We start from the raw sequence: 13,801 nt of genomic DNA on the forward strand, positions 1-13,801 counted from the left end.
AAACGTGTCACGTAATAAGAGATGCATTGAAGCACTATATTTCAGTAAGTAATGTATAAACATCTGCAGGCTCTTAAAAAAATCGCCGACATATTTTAGGGACACTTTCCCTATGCAGAAGTAAGTAAAAAGATCTAGTAATAAAGCTCACCGTCATCAGGCCACAAGTGGCCCATCGGGACCATCCAACCGCCGTGTCATCCTCACTGAGGATGCGGATAGGAGGGGGGTGTGGTCAGCACACCGCTCTCCCGGTCGTTACGATGGTTTTCTTTGACCAGAGCCGCTACTATTCGGTCGAGTAGCTCCTCAACTGGTATCACGATGCTGAGTGCTCCACGAAAAATGGAAACAGCACATGGCAGCCCGGATTGTCACCCATCCAAGTGCCGGCCACGCCCGACAGCGCTTAACTTCGGTGATTTGACGGGAACCGGTGTATCCACTGCGGCAAGGCCGTTGCCAAAATCTAGTAAACGTGGGCACTAAAAGCCAAACCATTAGAGATATAAGCACTTGCTCATCTTCGATATTGTAAACAGGTCTCTTCTACTTCAAGGTCTTTGTTTACTTATTTTTGGAGGAGGAAGTATTGACCAAAACTCTTGTAAACATAGGGTCTAAAATGCATAGTTTAAGTGCTATGAGGACTTGTTCATCCTTCTCTAGTGTGAAACGCTTTTCTTCTAATGGACAGGTACTCATAGGTTTTAAGTTATGAGCTTTAGACCCCATGTTTCCTTATTTTGGTGTAAGGAACCTGTCCCTGAAGTCTGTCGGTATTGTTTGCAGACGCTTACTTATGATCTTGTGTTAATTAAATTTCCCAAAACATCTTCCACCATGGTCGCTCCCTATATATCTTGAGCAACATATCATATGATGCACCATTCTTACATTTCTATACATGCTAATAATAATGCTCTTTCATCTTGGTTTGAACTCATTTTCCACTCACAACAACAAATCAACCGCAACCAAAGCTCCTTGAGCTGTGTATCAAGCGACAAAATGTCAAGGATGCTGTCAACATTGCCCATAGACAGCACAATATCTCCAGGAAGCGCGGTATACTTGCATAATTTTTGATCTTTTCAATGTTATTGTGGAATTTCTCAATCCCACTTCTAAACGGTCAGTATTATTGTCGGGAAGTATTGTCAGTATTATGGATCTTCTAGGCGTCGCTTAGCTCTTTTTCTGTACATGTCTTCCCTTCGACGTCTGCGGCTACTTCCTTACTTCCTGGTGTATATCAGGGACAGCATAGCCTGTGTGCACTACAATCCTCATGAGTTGGTTTCAGGCGTCCGGCTATTACTCCTTCACTTTCGTTTACGGGTGCATCTACTTCTTTCGTTCGAGCGGATTTGTACCACCCTAGGCAGACTTATTGTCAGCCGAGAGAGTGCTGTGACACTATGTATGGGGAGAACCATTTCCAGGAATGTATCAACTGTTACACCATCAAGACAAAAATGTTGTAATAATCCTTTTTTTTCTTTCTACTTCAATTCTCTCAACAAGTTTTCGTAAGTGATCTTTGACGGTCCTTGAACCAGTCTTTCATCCACCTTTATTTCTGTTCTGTATGAAGTAGAGCAACTTTTACACCATCAGCAGCGTCTTTATCGCCCAACATTCCGATCCACAATAGTATTGAGCACTCTAGGTAGAACGTCATTATTATTGGCAATCTAGGAGGCAGTCTCCATCAAGACCAACGTTAAAGTCGAGAGCTTTTTACAGCCAACATCTGCGCTAAACACATCAATCAAGAAAGGCTGTTAAAAACTGTTAGCGGCAAAGTAAGTCTCCTCGAAGCAGGGCTGGAGCCAGACACTACTTGGAGTGGGCTACACGCAGATAACTCAACAGGTTGAGGACAGGCACTGGCAAATCTAAGAACAAGCTATTGCAATGGGTACTTATAACAATGTGGGAAAGTACAGACAATGAGACATCCTTCGTCGTCTATGTTATCGTGATTGTTACAACGAGGAGAATTTGAGATACAGCAGCTACCAGTTCCTAGGCAAAGATCGTTTAATTTCTGTTTCGTACGAGTGTATACGAATAAACTCCTTTATTTCCTTACGAGAATTGATAAATTTATACAATCCTGTGTGTATGATGTTGACTCGAGTACATCAGAAAACCCTTTTTTTGCGTGCCGAATACTAAGTTACATCATCGGCATAAGAATTTTCTTTCCACGGATTTCCGAGGATACACTGGAAGGCAGAAAGTGGGCAGTTCAATCTGCGGTAAATGCCTTGAAGTAGGCTGCAATGATGGAGGAAGTCGTCCTCACCCTTCTGGCTCTCTTACTTCAGCGGCATGCAACTGCTTTTTCTCCAAGTCTACGAGTGTGCTCGTGTTGTTTACGTGGGCACCTGTTTGGAAGTTCTAAGCTTACCTGTAACAGGAGGGTCCTCTTCAGTTTTGTCGTCGTTATCCATACAATGTGTCCTGTGCTACGTGCACGATATGCCATTCGTCACAGGTCGGTGTGAGATTTTTATTGTATACAAGAGTTGTTCGTCAAATTGTTAGACCAGAAGTACGTGTTGTTTTACGCTCCTTGTTCATGGAGGTGAAGTTGATGCCAGACAAACATTATGCAACGAGTTTTCGTTGTCACCGTCGTCGCCGCCGCCTTCACAACAAAGCCGCAGCTCTCCTCACTGCAACCCGCCTGCATTTGAACGGAAATGAACTCTTGGTCCCCTTCCAGAGTTCTGACCCGTCAACTTCCAAACAGAGCCCTTCATGCCTCAGAACGTGTCACCTATCTGATTCGTATCTAAACGTATGGGGGTCCCATATCACTGCAACTGCACACGCCCCATACCATCATTACAGAGTCTCCACCAGCTTGAACAGTCCCCTGCTGACATGCAGGGTTCATGAATTCATGATATTGTCTCCATACCTGTACATGTCCGTCCGCTCGATACAATTTGAGACGAGACTCGTCCGACCAGGCGACATGTTTCCAGTCATCAGCAGTCCAATGTCTGTGTCGACGGGCACATGCGTAAAGCTTTCTGTCGTGCAATCATCTAGGGTACACGCGTGGGTCTTCGGTTCCGAAAGCCTGTATCGATGAAGTTCCGTTGAGTGGCTCGCACGCTGACACTTGTTGATGGCGCGGCATTGTAAAATGGTTCAAATGGCTCTGAGCACTATGGGGCTTAACATCTTAGGTCATCAGTCCCCTAGAACTTAGAACTACTTAAACCTAACTAACCTAAGCACATCACACACATCCATGCCCGAGGCAGGATTCGAAACTGTGACCGTAGCAGTCACGCGGTTCCGGACTGAAGCGCCTAGAACCGCACGGCCACTGCGGCCGCCCCGGCATTGTAGTCTGCAGCAATTTGCGGAAGTGTTGCACTTCTATCGCTCTGAACGAGTCTCTTCAGTCATCGTTGGTCCCGTTCTTGCAGGATCTATTTCCGGACTCAGATTTGATGCTTTACCGGATTCCTGATATTCACGGTATACTATTGAAATGGTCGTACAGGAGAATACCCACTTCATCGCTCGGAGACGCTTTGTTCCATCGCTCGTGCGCCGACTATAACAGCACGTTTAAACTCACTTAAATCTTTACAACCTGCCGCTGTAGCAGTAGTAATCGATTTAATAACTATGCCAGACACTTGTTGTTTCATATAGGCGTTGCCGACCACAGTGCCGTATAATGCCTGTTTACATATGTCTGTATTTGAATCCGCATGTCCATACCAGTTTCTTTGGCGCTTCAGTGTATAATCTAATTCCATCACCGTAGCGTTATTTAATTTGACTGAGTTCTGTCATACTTGTTCTGCTTCTCTTGTTATGAAGTTGGTATCATTAACAATGAGATCTACTGTGTTGGCAGATTATTGTAGATTGAACAGGAATATTCGTCTGCAGAGAAATACGAGCCACTGACAGTTGTTTTCACAACAAGAGAGCTCCCATCTGACCGTCTGCATGCCAGTTTCCCAAAAGTTTTTGTCATCTCGAATATAAACGCAGATGGGAGGCACACACTTCAGCATTTGAAAAACAAGGTATGTGTGGGTTATACCCGCAACAAACTAACATGAAGGCCACACATATTGTTTATTTAGAGATTACTACATACACATATCGCTATTTACATGCTCAGGTGCTAAATTATAGAGTCGTAGGTTTGGAGTGTTTGGGATACACTTACAGATCGGCAGTGGCACTATATTTCTAAGGAATTTTGCGAGATACTCTACTTCAAATGTCCATCGTTTGCAGCTACTTTCGCGGTGTTTGAATGGAAACTACTTGAAATGGACATTGATTCATTTACAAAGACAATTCCGTTTCCTTTGCGGTCTGCCGGCCGGAGTGGTCGTGCAGTTCTAGGCGCTACAGTCTGGAGCCGAGCAACCGCTACGGTCGCAGGTTCGAATCCTGTTCGGGGATGGATGTGTGTGATGTCCTTAGGTTAGTTAGGTTTAATTAGTTCTAAGTTCTAGGCGACTGATGACCTCAAAAGTTAAGTCGCATAGTGCTCAGAGCCATTTGAACCATTTTTTTAACCTTTGCGGTCTGAACCAGTTTTCATTGAGAAGGTGTGAAACTTCTCTCTGGTCACTATCTTTTAGGACCTTCGCACGGTCACTGTTCCTACACCGTGTTACGTAGCAGCGAATGCTACGCAGTTGCTGTCCGGCATTTTGGGCGGTCCACGTTGATACAGCAACAACTCTAGCAAATTTCTTCACGTCCAGATGCGACAGCGCCTCCTATCTGCCATTCCAAGTCGAACCATCTCACTGCGCTGACTTCATACAGCCGACGGTCACATGGACGTCTCTTAAGTTCTTTGACTTCGCTTAGGGGTAGCGGGCAATATGACCTCCTGGTTCCAGTTCTTCACCACCCGCTGCGTCCCTCAGCGACCGACATACTCTTCTTAGAGGGAGATTAACTTTACACGCTGTTGAGCGTGATATGTTTGAAGTAAATCCAGCACACTTCTCCTCCCCACCCTTAACTCTCCTTTCCGCTACATTTCTTTCCAGAGTGTCAGTGTGCTTATGAATCACTAATAACAGATGCTACAACTTTATTTTTCGTATTAAGCTACTTTTTTCCTGTAAAAGCTACATAACATAAGGTTTTTAAGCGAGTTTTCCATGCGTCTAATCCCGAACTTTATTTTAAAAGTTCTAAAAGTATGTGAAGTGAAAGAAAAATTGATAATGTGTCACATATTAAAATTACGATTTAGCATCGACTACAGTAATTCTACTGTAGGATGACTTTTGAAACAAATGGTTTTTCTGTTTACACAAGCCGGCCGGGGTGGCCGAGCGGTTCTAGGCGCTTCTGTCTGGAATCGCGCGACCGCTACGGTCGCAGGTTCGAATCCTGCCTCGGGCATGGATGTGTGTGGTGTCCTTAGGTTAGTTAGGTTTAAGTAGTTCTAAGTTCTATGGGACTGATTACCTCAGAAGTTAAGTCCCATAGTACTCAAAGCCATTTGAACCATTTTTGTTTACACAAACGGCAGTCAGCTGTATTTCAAGTTTCAACTCTTCACATAAAGTGTTGTGTGATTTTCTTGTTATTCGTCATGTTTTGATAAACATCACTACTGCCTCGTATATTACATACTCAAGTTAATGGACTCTTCTTACGGAAGCAAGAGATTGAGTGGTGACTTCTACTGCGTGCTACATAACTTTATATCGGTAGCAACGCACCTTCTTTCTCAAGTATAAATTCCAGAATATAAATTACGGCAATTGTTTGCACTTCTCACGCATTTGCAGAACAAGGTCACCAAGCTACCGTACGTTATCCTGCCTTTATTTCATCACCTTAATTTTCAGCCACTGATGTTTTTAGTTATACAGATGTAAATTCTTTATCTCCTATTTCGATACTGCGTTTTTATGTCACTTACGTAGGTCGACTGTTACAAATGGACTTCAGTCTTCGGTCACAAGTTAGAGAATCTGTAAAATTACCGGTGTAACAAACTACGTTGTTTCCATAACAGAATGATGTGTGAGGGAGTCAACATCATTCTACTTTAATGACGTCGTGTGTCACTCTAACGTTTCTAGGACAGAAAATGCTCGCTAACGAATATTAATACCAAATATCTGATCCTGGTAGCCATATTCTTCTCTGGTGTGAACAACACAAACAAGTGCTTCGATAGGAGCATACTACATATTTCCAGAAACTCTTCTCTCGTAAGCTCTTACACGACGATGTCTCCTGTCATTTCTTTCGTGTAACTCCTGCCTAATAGGATTTCCCATCGACCACGCACTGACGCGCGCTGCGGAGTTAGAATTAATGCCATCGTAAGCTGAGGCGCAGGACTCGGGCGGCAGAAATGTCCCCCATTGTGAGCAACTTGGCAGATTCGGTAACTTTGAACGTTGCGTCAGGGGTTCCCTAACACCCCCGCACCCCACCCCTCTGCCCCTCTAGTGTGGCCGGGGATTAGCAGTGTCGCTAATGGAATGTCGCTACACGCTGGGTTGCGCTGGGATTCTGTCAGACCGTGTCGTTCGCAAGATACGCCGAGCGTGAGTTTCAGTTCAGAGTGGAGGAACACAAAGAACACACGTCGTGCGCGCACCTGACTGCGAAAACTAGAGGGCCGATAATACCTTAGTACCACTTAATACTTTTGTTTGCTTGTGTTGAAGTAAATTTCTTAGAGTCATTATGTTTGTTGAAAGTAGAAGAAGTTCAGAGTATCTACGTAAGAAAGTTTCTCAGGGTGATTTATGGGTTAAGTCACAACTGTCTGTCGTTCATTATACAAATAAACCAGCCCTTGGAAATTCAAACGTAAAGAGCGACAGCAGTCATTCCGTAATTTATTCCTGGTATAGATTAGTAGATCATGTTTATGCTCAAACGTGGTTATGCCTATATGGCTCAATAGTGTGTTCATTTACATTGGTTTGTACACCTGCGATGCACTCGTATTTTCTACTCGTTCTTGTTTCTTTCTGTTCTTGTGTTTGCGAACTGATGACGAGTATGATATAGTCGAAATATAAACTCATCCCGAACAGCCCGTGAAGACCCAACGGTCATCGACCGACCGCCGTGTCATCCTCAACCCCCAGACCTCACTGGATGAGGGTATAGAGGGGCATGTGGTCAGCATACCGCTTTCCCGGCCTTTGCGAATTTGGTGACCGTAGCCGCTACTTCCCAATCACGTATCTTCTTCATTGGCCTCACAAGGGCTCAGTGCAACCCGATTGCCAGCAGCCCTCGACAGACGGCAGAGCGGCCGCTCACCCGTCCAAGCCTGACAGCGCTTAGCGTCGATCATCTGACGGGAGCCAGTTTATAACTGAAGTAAGGCCGTTCACTACAGTCGAAACCTAGGTCTGTAATAAACTGTGGATTCTACGACAGACTGCTGTCCTTCACATCTGAATAATGAATGGCTGCTGTGCATTGTGGATATACAATGGGTTCGAATTTAATCAAACCTTAGAAACTAAATAGACACTGACTTTGCTGCTAAAAATAACATACCAAACGGCTCCAGACCATCTGTGGTGCTACATGATGAACGCCTACTGTTGTAATGCAATCATAGACCCTACAGTTAACTATCGTTATATTCATGATAACTGCATTCTGTTTGTTGCAGCTGTCATGTTCATAATAATTTCTGTAGTTACCAAGGTTTTCAAACCGTGCAGTAAAGACAGATACACTGATTTTTATTTCGTGTTCTCCATTCATTTGTTACGGCCTATTGTGCATATCACACAACTTTACGACGCTCGTGTACTGTTAAGAATGTAGTACTCACCACATGGCCGAATCATAAGTTTTTTTATTTTTTTATTTTTTATTTATTCTTTTTTTACATGTGAGATACGGACCTGAAGTCGGATTTCAGCTTTCGTACATGTTTGGAAACCACTTACGTTATTACTGTTGATGTTGTCGACCTCCGGACATGATACAAGAGCCCGCATCTCGTGGTCGTGCGGTAGCGTTCTCGCTTCCCACGCCCGGGTTCCCAGGTTCGATTCCCGGCGGGGTCAGGGATTTTCTCTGCCTCGTGATGGCTGGGTGTTGTGTGCTGTCCTTAGGTTAGTTAAGTTTAAGTAGTTCTAAGTTCTAGGGGACTGATGACCATAGATGTTAAGTCCCATAGTGCTCAGAGCCATTTGAACCATTTGAACCATGATACAAGCCTCTGTATGAATGAAAACCTGAAGCTACATATTCGTTGCACAACGTGTTACAAATTACGTGTAGTCTAGTGACTAAAGATGGTATATTTTACAGGCACATTTTATACATTCAGATTAGTCGTGAAATAGGACACTAAAGTGTGGGACGAATGATACAAAAATTATATTTTACCTCTAGAAACAGCATAAATAGAGTGCTAAAAATGGAAATGATGAACGTATGGCATTATTGGACAGATGGTCACGAATGAGATTGTTCGGTCGCCTCGTGCAAGTCTTTCATTGGAGTAGGACTTAATGCAGACAGTATGCTGCATGGTATTTTATTTTTGTACATAAGCTTATTTCATTTTTATTGCCTTCATCAATACATCTGCACCTTGCATTTTTAACTTATCGCGGCGTAATGAATGATCCATTAAATTTCGGGCATGTAGCCGCACAGATATTACTTCTTCCACTGATATTTCGGGCGCGTACCGTCGGGCCATCCTCAGAGTGAGTTGCAAGACTTGCAAGGTGGCTAGCGTGACCACATATACGCCAGCTCTTGGGGTAATGAAATTGCAGAGAAGTCGTCAAAGTGTTACCGCCACCGAACATACATCGATAAGGGAATCGAATATCTGAACGCATTCACCACAGGTGACGCGTGTCTAAATGTACCTCTTTGCCGGCAACCATTATCTTTGACGCGCACGCGCAATACCGCCGTGATGGGGCATATAGGACCGCTCTTGGCGCCTTGTCAGTCTTGCGACCCACGCTGAGGATAGCCAGACGGTACACGGTCGAAATATCAATAGAAGATCTAATATTTGCGCTGCTGCATGCCCAAAAATTAAGGAATGTGTACCTTCTTTACATACCTAAGAAATGAAAACACGAAGTTGAAAACGAACTACAAATCCCCAAAGGTGCAATTACGAGTATTTTGGAGACAATTTGAAGTACACATACACACTGAGGATTATCCCCGCGATATACTGCATGAACGAGGAACAACATAAATGTCTTTCAGTAAATAACTCGCTGTCAAACTTGAATTTCTACAACTGTCAAAATAATAAAGAACGTATTACGATACACTAGCAACATCAAATGGTCGAAGAACTTTGAAACGTTACTGAAAAAATATTACATCCAACAGCTTCAGACAATAGCAGTAGTTTACTCACAGATTCGTCAGTTTACAACGTCAGGACATGAGTACAACGTCGAATTCAAGAAAGGTTTATAAATTTTGTGTTATGCAAAATATAAATAAATGAAATTTTCGGCAGATGTGCTGATGAAGGCAATAAAGCGGATATAAGTACATATATAAAAATAAAATATCAAGCAGCATACTGTCTACTAAATCTCTGCATAATGTTCTAATGTAACACAATATATGCTGAAGATCCAGTAATAAAGATACTTCCTATATGAAGTCACTGTGGCAACTTCTGCGTCTTCGTGATGAATATGCGATGAAGTGATTAAGACAACACAAACAACCAGTGCACTGGGTGAACAAAATCTCCGACTCGACCGAGAATCGTACCCGGAACCCCGTCGTTAAGACGTAGTGCCGCTAACCACTAGACCACGAGGTGCGGACTTACTTCAGTTAAAATTATTGTAAAAGGTGAGGCTTTCCTCATGGATCTTTCAGAGTTGTAATCTGTAACATATGAAGAGAAGTCGAATGAAAACGAGAGAGAGGGAAAAAAGTAAATACACTGTTTAATATCTACATGGATACTTTGCAAATAACATTTAAGTGCCTGGCAGAGGGTTCATCGAACAACCTTCAGAAATGTCTATTATTCCAATCACGTATAGCGGCGTGAAAAAATATATTTTCGCATTCAGAGGAGAAAGTTTATGATTGGAATTTCGTGAGAAGATTCCTCCGCAACGAAAAACGCCTTTATTTTTGTAATTTCCATCCCAAATCGTGTATCATTTCGGTGACACTCTCTCCCCTATTTCACCACAATACAAAACGTGCTACCCTTATTTGAACTTTTTCGATGTTCTCCGTCAATCCTCTCTGGCAAGGATCCCACGCCGCGCCGAAGTATTCAAAAATAGGACGGACAAGCGTAGTGTAGGCAGTCTCTTTACTAGATCTGTTACATTTTCTAAGTGTCCTACCAATAAAACGCAGTCTTTGGTTAGCCTTTCCGAAAATATTTTCTATGTATTCCTTCCAAATTAAGTTGTTCGTTATTGTAATTCCTAAGTATATAGTTGAATAGTATGAAGGCTTTCACGACCGGATGACATATCTTCTGGTAAACCTTCCGGGATGTAAGGTCGTGGTCCATGAAACTCTTCAGCTCCTAACGTTTCGTCCAGAGCTGCGCTGGACATCTTCAGAGGGGTCGGCAAGACTCACCGGAGGAGAAACACCCCTCTGAAGATGTCCAGCGCAGCTCTGGACGAAACGTTAGGAGCTGAAGAGTTTCATGGACCACGACCTTACATCCCGGAAGGTTTACCAGAAGATATATAGTTGAACTTACGGCGTTTATATTTGACTGCTTTATCATGTAACCGAAGTTTAACGGATTCCTTTTAGGACTCAAGTGGATGACCTCACACTTTTCGTTATTTAGGATCAGTTGCCAATTTTCGCATCATGCAGATATTTTTTCTCAATCGTTTTTCAGTTTGTTCGGATTTTCTGATGACTTTACTAGTCGATAAACGACAGCGTCATCTGCAAACAACCTAACACGGCAATAAATGTTAATACATTTATCTCGGTGTGACATTTCATCTAAAACTGTCTGCAGTTGATACAGAACCGTGATTGTACCAATTCGTGAACTTCTTCGTCCGAAGCAAATCAGTGACCACGATTGTAATGTCTCTAGAAATACGGAAACCGAACGGAGAGAGGTCGGGGCTATCTGGAGGATATGTAAGGGCTTCCCATCGAAACGTCTGCAGCGTAGTCAAAACAGCCATGGCAACATGTTGGCTGGTGGAGGGGGGGAGGGGGGGCCATTATCTTGTAACAAAATGATTACGTTCGTCGGCATGTTCATTGACTTCCTGGAATACGGCGCTACAATTATCGCATAGTGGTAGGTGCACACATCGCAAAAATTAATGCTCGTCATTACTTCTAAACACCTAGGAAAGTTGATGGATGGCAGCATTCCGTTCCAGGATAAAACCCACCTACGCTTTGCCAAGGTTTATTAGACAACGCCGCAGACGTTCCGCTGGGAAGTCCTTACGTATCCTCCATACAGTGCCGATCCCTCAGCATGCGATTTCCATATTTTTGGTAGCCCGAAATTCGTGGCAGTCGATTTGCTTCGGACTAAGAGGGGATCGTCTGGACACAGTTATGGTTGCGTAGACAACCGCAAACTTTCTCCATGAAGCGATTGACCATCTTATCTCTCAGCAGGATAAATGTAACAAAAGTTACGACGATTAATTTTGAAATAATAGATATGTTACTTACTTTTCTTCCATCCGTCTCGTTTACTGCCTCATACAGTATTTATTTCGTAACGTCGTCCATAACTATTTCTTGTATAGTTTCGCTTTTATAAAAAGTCTGCAGATTGATTGTGAGGATGGCAGACAGATGATTCAATAACGCAGTGAACCATGTTCCACAAGACCATCACCGGTCATTCACCGAGTAAATAACTACTGCCTCCTCACGTAATGCCGGTGCTTCAGTATGACATCCGCTTATAAAACAGAGGCATGTATAATGGCTGAAGTATCCTCTCAGGAAGAAAAGGTCTTGTGTTAGTTATTGGCTTACGTGCGAAACCTGTGTGGTCACGAAATTACTCGCGACATATTGGCAAAAGCGAGAGACATTTCGTAATAGCGCTCAAGTCGCTATGACAAACGTGTTTTCTCTGCCTCATGATGACTGGGTGTTGTGTGATGTCCTTAGGTTAGTTAGGTTTAAGTAGTTCTAATTTCTAGGGGACTAATGACCATAGATGTTAAGTCCCATAGCGCTCAGAGCCATTTGAACCATTTGAACAAACGTGTTATGGTTTTCTTACTAAGAAACTGGGAGATAAGTACGACCCCAGTGTCCCACCGATAGCGAGGTCATTACTGCGGAGCACAAGAGTGGGCAGGGAAAAAGAGGTCGTAACATCCAGACATTAGTGTCAGTCGGAGACGAAGAAATGTGAATGCGAGTGTTGCTCCTCCAGACAGAGTGCCTAATGCTTCATAAGCACTGCGGCAAGCTGTTCGGTGATTCGTGATCCGCTGCTACAAAGATCTTCCAAGATTGCTCGTGACGCCGCCTTCTTCTTGGAATTACTACTGTTAATAAAGGTAAGGAAAAGTTCGAGTATTTTCACTTTCCTTGAAGGTTTAACTGCAACTCATACTAAATCCCATTTCTTTTCGCAAATATAGCAACGCGTAGTTTCGTTCCTTCATGTGGTCTCCACTGAAGACTGCGATTCATCATGGTGAAGATAAAGTGAAAAGAAATTCTTCTGGGATACCGAGTAGTTGTTTAAGGCCGTTCACAACGTGAGCTGCAGAAGCGACGTCATTAGGCCAGAAAACATAGTCTCGGACACCTTGTTATAGTTCGCGTGGCTCCCCCCTTTGGTGGTTCGAGTCCTCCCTGGGGCATGGGTGTGTGTGTTGTCCTTACTTTAAGCTAGTTAAAATTAGTTTAAAGAAGTGTGTAAGCCGAGAGACCAATGACCTCAGCAGTTTCGTCCCGTCGGAACTGACCACAAATAAAATAAACAAATAAGTATCTTTGTAGGCGTTCTACTCGAGCGATGTTCGTAGAGCTTCCCCTCTTACGTCACAATAGGCGACGTTTGTATCCAAGCGTGACTGAATCTTCTCGTTGGGGAGTTATGGTGCAATACGTCGAAAGATTTTATAAACACGTTGATATCAAATGCATTCAACACGCAGAGAAAATACTAAACATTTATATCTGTCACTGGCATCCCTCCAGCGTACCCCGCAGTGACGACGCCTTAATCTCACTACGCTCTCTTATACCAACGCCACCATATCCTTCAAATACACACATCAAAAAAAGTTTTGCATCACACTGGTTCCCAGAACTCCTGAAGATAGACGTTGACTGTGGACGTTGTATCGCAGACACAGTCCCTTTGACTGCTCAGAGATGTCACTAAATCCGCCCAAAGATGCAAACAACCATGCATGACCAGCGCCTATTAGACGGAGGGGGTCCGACAGCCGATCAGTTCCATTCGTTCCACCAGCAGGGAGGTACATGGCTCATGTTGTCTGTAGTTCAACCACGCCTAGACGGTCAATACCGTGGTTCCATCGTGTCGACATTATTACTTTGTGCCAGGAAGGGCTCTCAGCAAAGGAAGTGTTCAGGCATCTCGGAGTGAAGCAAACCGATGTTCTTCGGACATGGAGGAGAAACAGAGAGACAGGAACTGCCAATGACATACCTCGCTCAGGCCACCCAAGGGCTACTACTGCAGTGGATGACCGCTACCTACGGATTATGTCTCGGAGAAACCATGACAGCAACGCCACCGTGTTGAATAATGCTATTTGTGCAGCCACAGGAAGAG

General features: G+C 43.7%; 1 pseudogene; it reads right to left on the reverse strand.

Moving 5' to 3' along the window:
- Positions 1-346: 346 nt before the first annotated feature.
- On the reverse strand, positions 347-464 carry LOC126471777 (5S ribosomal RNA; annotated as a pseudogene).
- Positions 465-13,801: the final 13,337 nt, after the last annotated feature.

The sequence above is a fragment of the Schistocerca serialis genome, chromosome 3 (genome assembly GCF_023864345.2).
Source record: "Schistocerca serialis cubense isolate TAMUIC-IGC-003099 chromosome 3, iqSchSeri2.2, whole genome shotgun sequence".
NCBI classification, from domain to species: Eukaryota; Metazoa; Arthropoda; class Insecta; order Orthoptera; family Acrididae; genus Schistocerca; species Schistocerca serialis.